The sequence below is a fragment of the Phaseolus vulgaris genome, chromosome 8 (assembly GCF_051622355.1).
Source record: "Phaseolus vulgaris cultivar YP4 chromosome 8, ASM5162235v1, whole genome shotgun sequence".
Taxonomy (NCBI): domain Eukaryota; kingdom Viridiplantae; phylum Streptophyta; class Magnoliopsida; order Fabales; family Fabaceae; genus Phaseolus; species Phaseolus vulgaris.
The window spans coordinates 24496363-24504249 of NC_143505.1; positions in this window are offsets into that span (position 1 = coordinate 24496363).

Here is a 7887-nt window from a genome sequence, read left to right on the forward strand (position 1 = left end):
ATAAATAAATTTTAATTATAAGAATTTATAAAATTAATAATTATGAATATATTGAATAAATTTCTAAATCCTGAAAAACAATTATATATAACTAGAGAATAAATCAAAAGAGTATACATATAAGGTATAAAATTACAATATTGAGTATATAATTTAATGCTAATTTATTTTTTCCCCTAAAAAAAATATTTATCATTTGCAACCATAACATTAATGATGCTAATTAAATATTAAAAAAATATAATTATTGTCTAGACAATTAAGAATCAACATTATATGTCTATGTTATAATCAATGGTATATTCAAATATTTTTCTTCCGGTGTCATAAGTTCACCGAACATGTCAAACTTTAGCAGCAGTATTTTTTGTTTAGTTTTTCACAAGTATTTTCTAATAATATATGAATATATTTTTAAGTGACAAATCCTTTTTTTTTAAATTTATCTAAAAATGCAGTGTTCTTCGTAACTTTTTCTTAATTTTTTTTAATTTCTTTTAACTTGTTATTGTTTTTTCTTGATTTGGGTTAAATTGTGAATTTGAAACTCATAAACACATGTGTGAAGCATGTCAGTTCGGTGGTCTGGTCGAGATAGTGGGCCACGTAAGTTGGCCCCCAAAGATGTGTGTGTTGAAATCCGTATATATGAAAGACCTGATCAGCGAAAGTGCATGTGGTGTCTATAGTACATTTAGGTCTAACACAAGTAAATACCCACTAGAGACGCCTAAACCTGAGAGCGCTAGGATTTTCAGGGGTAAGCTGCATGCATGATATATAAAGGTTAGAGCGCCTACAGTGACAAATGGGCTCCATGATGTTGGTACATGAGTTGGTACCCTGGCGGCCATGTTGTTAAGATTATGCACTCAATGGAAGAAGATTTTGTGCGGTTGTTACACTAAGATTGTGTAACAACGTAACAAAATGTCTTCCCATCATACCTACTTTCACTTGATATAAGGTTCTCGTGAGAGAAGGGTTGTTACAATAAGGTAACCTAAACAATCTATAAAAGGGATTTGAGATCCCTGGTAAAGGTACACCATTTCTAAGATTGAAACTATTTATCTACTTACTCATTGTTTCTTAGCCCAATACTGACTTGATCGTTGGAGTGCAATCAATAGGTAAGGCCCCCTCTGTTTCAAACGGAGCCGCGTTCCAACATCCCAGGGAAAGAGCAAATACAATAGAGGCAGATGAAGTCATAACATGCTCCCAGAGTCAACCGACGACCAGGTCAACCGGCAAGAACATTTGGCGCCCACCGTAAGGCCCGATAAAATTAGGTCTCATCCACAATTGTGATCAAAGCTATCAGATGACATGAGGAATACAAGACAAGGTACATCTGTATAGGAAGAAGGTGACAACGTTACCATGCAGCAACTCATGGAGACTATCCGTGCTCTTCAGCAAACAGTGGCGACAACCAAGGTCGACCAGGAGAAGGTTTTGGTTGAGGTTCGCGCTGAGCAAGCACTCAGGCAAGATCAATTCCAGGTTGAGTTGGACGCATCACACGCAAGCAACGAAGAGTTACGCGAGGCCAATGAGGAGTTGCGCAGAGATCTGCAATGCATGGGGGAATGTACAACAGGCGAGCAAAGCCCACCCATTCCAGTTAGGGCTCGCCCCATGCCATTCTCCCAGGCGATCATGAATGTCGTGATACCCACCAATTTCATGACTCCAAAAATCACTTTCACAAGTACTGAAGACCCGGAGGCCCACATCACAGCCTTTCACACTCAGATGATGATCTCGGGGGGAACAGACGCCATGCATTGCAAGTTATTCATGGGCACATTCTCAGGCACAACATTGGATTGGTTCATCAGCCTCCCCGATGGACACATCACCTCGCTTGATCAATTCTCTACATTGTTCAGGGAGTAGTTCATAGTCAATCGTGCCCCACCCCTGTCTCTTTCGACCTCTTCGATGTGAAGATGTACCAGGAAGAGCCCCTGAAGGACTTTTTGAATCGGTTCAGGGCACTGGTGGTAAAGTTACACACCAAGGATGAGGTTATGATGGTACACGCCTTGAGGAAGGGAATTCTGTCAGGACCCTTCAGCGATTCCTTAATAAGGTGTCAACCAAAGATGTTTAGTGAGATCCGACGTCGAGTTGTCGCCCACATCGGCGCAGAAAATGAGGTAACGGTAAAACGTGGAAGCGTTGGACCAGCGAGACTTTGGGAGAGCAGCCGAGCCCAACCCCTGAGGGTACATGAAGATGCGATGGAGAAGAGATCATCGCCCAGACATGCGCCCTATGAGCATAAAAAGCATCAGATTAGGGCACGAGCGAAGGGAGACGTGCCCTGCAGACACAAGTTCAGGATAGCTCTTAAGGAGCTGATCGTTATCCCAGACGTGGCCAACAAGCTAAAGCCACCCCCACAAACTGAAAAAAGGTTGGGGCCAAGCAGGGACACCTGGTGCGAGTTCCACAAGTCCTTTGGGCACAGCTTGCACAACTGTTTGACATTGGGACACCAGTTGGCCGGTTTGGTGAATGAGGGTTTCCTAAAGGAATACCTAGAAGAAGGTCACGAGACCTCAACAATGGTAACCCCAACAGGGGTTCATGGCCACGAAGTACCAGTCCATGACGAGTTCAATACGATCTCTGAAGGTTTCTGAAAATGAGGATGCACCGCCTCCCAGCGGAAGAAGTATGTCAGAGAGGTGATGACAGTAGAAGCGCGGGAGCCTGACCAGTCACTTGAGCCTAACCTCTACTTCACAAAGGCTGACTTACAAGATGTGGTTCCATATGACAATGACCCAGTTGTAATCTTAGTAGTGACAGTAGGGAGAAGGGTACACCGAGTCCTCATCGACCAAGGGAGCTCGGCAGATGTAATGTTTTGGTCAACCTTCAACAAGTTACAACTGTCGCCCGACCAGCTGAGACCCTATGACAGTTGTTTGTATGGTTTCGTTGGAGACCAGGTAGAAGCGAGAGGGCACGTGGAGCTAAGGGCAACTTTCATAGATGGCACCACATCCCGCACTGTTAGTATCAGGTACCTCGTCGTCAATGCTCCTTCAGCTTACAACATCCTTTAAGGCAGACCTGCCCTAAATAGGATAGGAGTAGTGGCCTCGACGAGGCATATGAAGATGAAGTTTCCTTCCATCGAGGGAGCAATAATTACCATTAAGTTCGATCAAAAGGCGGCAAAGAAGTGTTATGAGAATAGTTTGAAGACGAAGAGAGGGGTATGCTCGGTCACCAGCCAACCTCAAAGGAGAGAAGGGGTTACCCGAGCAGAGATGGCCCGAGAGTGGCGACCCGAGCCTGCAGGAGAGGTGCTGGAGAGGGAGATCGAGGGAAAGAAGTCTCTAGGCCAGGAAACACAGGACCAGATCGCCGAAGTGATAACACGACATTTGGACGCCTTTGCGTGGTCTGCTTCGGACATGCCGGGCATCGACCCTGATTTCCTGTGCCATCGTCTCATGATGGATCCAAAGGTCTGGCCTGTACGTCAAAGGCGGAGTGATGGAAGAGGCACAAGCACAAGCCCAAGTACAAGCCCAACAAATAGAAGATCAGGGCCAATTACTAGAGCTATGGCAAAGAAGGTTCAAGAGGACTGGAATATAGCTACTGATGGCAGAGAAACCTCCCAATATATGTTCAAAGCTGTCATAACTCTAGTGTAGAGTAAAATTTATTTTCTTGTTAAAATTAGATTAGGAACTTTATTTGTAATGTTTTTAAATTGAAGTTTGGTACCTAAACACCAACCTAGATTAAAGTAGGGTTTCTAAAACACCTAATTTAATATAGGTCGGTCATGAGAAAGCCCATGAAGAAAGTGAACATCCACCTTAGTCACACCTTCCATGTGCTCTCTTTTAGGCCCCAATTGCAAGGATAGATTAGTTTGAATTTCCCTCCAAATTCTTTTGTTCAAATCCAACCCTCACTTGCTATATAATGAGGTGTTTGGTTCATGTAAATTCAAGATTAATGAATGAGTGAGTTGCTTCCAAATTATTGTGCCAATCTCACTCTTGTCTCTACCTCTTTAGGATAGATACTTAGTCTTTAAATTTCCACCAAACCAAGTGATTAGGCCTCACCTATCACTCTCCATACCTTACCTTCACCTTCAAGGAACCCACAAGCTCTACGTGAGCTCCTTGTCTGCTGCAATGCATGAAGCTTCCACACCTATCCACCAAGAAAACCAATCGGAATAAAGGCACAACACCATCAAGTGGTATCTGGAAACAAGGTTCTTCAAGAGCTAAGTGTGCCTTCTTTTTTTATTTTAATTTTTGTGTTTGATCTGGATTTCGTTGTTGTTCTTAATCTCCATATTGTCTTGCTGTTTTTGAATTTCTAATTTGATTTGGTGTGTTGTTTGGAAATTTCAATTGGTGCATTGTGCTTAATTGTTCATGAGCAATCCTTGTGCAATTTTGTGTAGGATTCCTTTGAGTTTTGTGTTGTTGTTTTAATTTTGCTTTAGTTGAGTCTTTCTTGATGTTTTAATCGTTTCATATTGTCAAGTCATGTGCATCCTAAAATGTCATTAATTCTATGTAGTCTTTTTATTGATAATTTTGGTTGTTTGATTTTAAAATTGAGTACAGTTTTATAATTATGTTTTTTAGCCTTTGGTGCCTTTTAATTTTTAGATTTGAGTTCATACTTGTGTGCTAGATCCATACAAGTTCCTATAAATCCATTCTATTGTGTCTTTGAAGTTTATTAGTATTGTTTTTTAATTCCATATTAGGTTTCTTGAAATTATGCTGGCTGAGTTTGTTTATGAAAATTATTTTCGTTGGAGAAAAATTGTTGATCCGGTCGGTCATCGGTAGTCGATGACGTCAGCAGCAGATAACCACGTGGACCACTCGCAGGGTGACACGTGGATCAGGTGGCAGAGAAATCAGGGAGGAGATCACCCAGAACGGTGATCGGTGGTTAGTAACCGAGTGGCCACCGACAGATCAGTTCCAAGATAAACACCCGGGGGGAGAACGCGAGAAGCAATAGAGCACCGATCAGTCATCAAGTGCATGGTCATCGGGGTTTCGTGTTACACGCAGTTAAACTGGGACTGAGATTCCCAGCGAGAGCGTTACGCATGGACCTCGCATGATCATATCTCTGAGAAAGAGGACCTGCTCGCCGGTAGAATCGTGCACGAGAGTGGCCTGAGGGAGTTAGTAAACCGGTCAGTGATTGGTGACTCTCTTAACCCATTACGTGCATGACATCGTGAAGGTGAAATCGTTTAGGCAGAGAGCAATGCTTGGTGAGTGTGCCTAGTCCAGCCACACCTGGCGTTCTCCTGGGAGTGTGCGATTCACCCAGATGGAAGAAACGCGCTAAGTTACTCCGCAAGGGAATAACTTAGGCGCACAAAGAGATGCGCTAGAGCCCTTCAGGTAGTGGCACGTGTACGGTTAGATGTGAGTTGCATGCCTCCACGTGTCACCATCTGAGAGGGGCGCGACCAAGATAAAGGTGCACTCCGCGTCGTGAAAGGTACACAAAAAAAACACACACACCCACGTTTTTACTCATTGTGGTACGTTTTCGCACAATAGCGTAACAGAATTCTGACACACGCAGAGGGAGCGTAACAGAATTCTGTTAGGCACAGACACAGAGAGAGAAAGAGGAGGGAATCAGAAAGAGATTGAGTGAGATTATTTTTGTTGGTGGTTCTGTGACCTAACTTGAGTGTCGGAGTGCAAACGGCCGCTAGAGGCGCCGTCTGTGTGTTTTGCAGGTTGCGTTTGAAGTTCCCGAAGAAGGTTCTAAGAGCATTCTTGCAGATAGCACAGTTGCATAGGCGGGGTAAGGAAGCGACAAAGCAATTCCTCCACGCTTGAGTTGGCGACAGGATCAATTGTTAAACTCTGAATCTGAATAGATTGAAGTGTTAGAAGAAAAGTGCAAAAAAAAGTGCATCAAAGTTTGTACCGCCCTGGTAGTCGGGAGTGATGACGTGGCATCCTGCTACAGTATAAGCGTGTTGGCAAAGCGCCAGGCTGGCAGAAGGGAAGGAAGTCGGGGGGCTCGTGAAGCCGCCAGTTATTAAGTTGGCGTGTTCCGATCTCCAACATATCAGAATAGGCGATCACCGGGTTAAAGATGAAGTCGCCAGATGTGAACTCAGGCGACCAAGCGGTTGGAGATCGCCAGAGAAAGCACATCGCCGAAGATGAAGGAGAAGCAAATTATGAAGGCGGCCGGCGAGACCACAGGGAAGGTGTATGAGGACACCCTAACTCGCCAATTCCAGTAGAGATCGCACTCCCAAGTTAGCTATGCACTGGGCAGTACCATGCATAAGTAACTTAGCCAAAATGAGAGTAGAAGCAGCGCCAAGTCAAGGAGGCTCCAGATGATGGCACGTGTACGACTGGATGCGAGCCACGTGTCCAGGTCTGTAACTGCCAGGAGAGAGAAAACAACCAGGTATATAAGAGTTCTCAACAAACTTTCTGAGGTACGCACGTTCAGATTATGCTCTTTACGCTTGCGAGTTATAGAGCTGACTGTGAGAGAGGATTTGCACGGTTCTTGTTCTCTTAGTATTTGGTGATTCAGTCACTAACTTGGGCGTTGGAGTGCGATCGGCCGCAGCGGCGCCGCTCTGTTTCTTTGCAGGTTCTTGAGGTGGATCTCGAAGAGGAACGGAGGCGTGAAGCGGTGCGCACGTCGATCCTTTGACGAGGCAGTTTCCAGCGTTCCGGTTCTACAGGCGGGATCAAAGTTCAAAATACAAAAAAAATGATAAATCAAATACAAACAGTGTGCAATCTAGCGCGAACAAAAACGGTGAAGTGGCAATAGATTTGAAAAAATTATCACAATTAACTGGCGCCTTTTTTTGGTGTGATTCTAGCGCCAAAATGGAGCTAAGATCTTGAAATGTCTGTGGTTTAAATTTTAAATCCAAATTTGAATTGTCCAACTCAGCATAAATTGTTTAAGTCACGCATTTTACACCTCAAAAATCCAGTAGTACTGTTTTGGTTTTATTAATCCAATTCTAATGTCATTCTTTAGGTTCAATTTGTGTACCACCTTTTGGGTGCCTTATTTTGTTTGTTTGTCATATTTATTCAATTACTCTTTCAAGTTGTGTCATATACCTACTCTCTTTGTTGTAGTCCAATTATAAATTGAATTTTTGTTGCTTTAAATTTATTGACCTCTTTCTTGGTGGGAGAAATTTAAAGGTGCCTTGATAAGTTTAGAGCTAACATCTTTGGTGAGAGTTTTATCACTTAAATAGGTGCACATTTGAATACTCCAAGTTGAATATCCTTAAGAGGTATATCAAGAGGACAACAACAATCTTTACAAAGTCTACACAAAGAGGGAGTGCAAATAGAAAAAGTACCAAAACGAAAAAAGTGCATAAAATAGGATTTACTAAAAGTTGTGATCTAATTTTTCATTGTATTTTCTTTAAGTTGTAATTGTGTTAAATCTTGAACAATTAGTGGATTAATTGCGCATTAGACAGTGAGTTTGTCTTCAATGGTTCTAAGTGCCTAGAAGCCTCACCTTAGGATACGTCTAGTTTAAAGCTTTTTAGTTAGCAATTTTCCATTGCGTTTTTGTTTATTGCTTTGCATTTTGTTTTCTTGCATAAAATAGTGTTTTCATTCTTGATTGTGCTCTAAGTGAATTACTTAGAGAAAGGTTTGTGAAAGTTTTAAGGGATAGAATCTGGCTAGTCCACCTCCCTTTCCTACATTACTCAACCTATCTTTCTTAAAGTAATTACTTTTAACACATAACTTTAACATGTCTTTTCATTCTTCTAGTCCAAATGAAAGTGATCGAAAGTCTACCAAAACTCTTTTAAAATAATTAGCTAGAGAC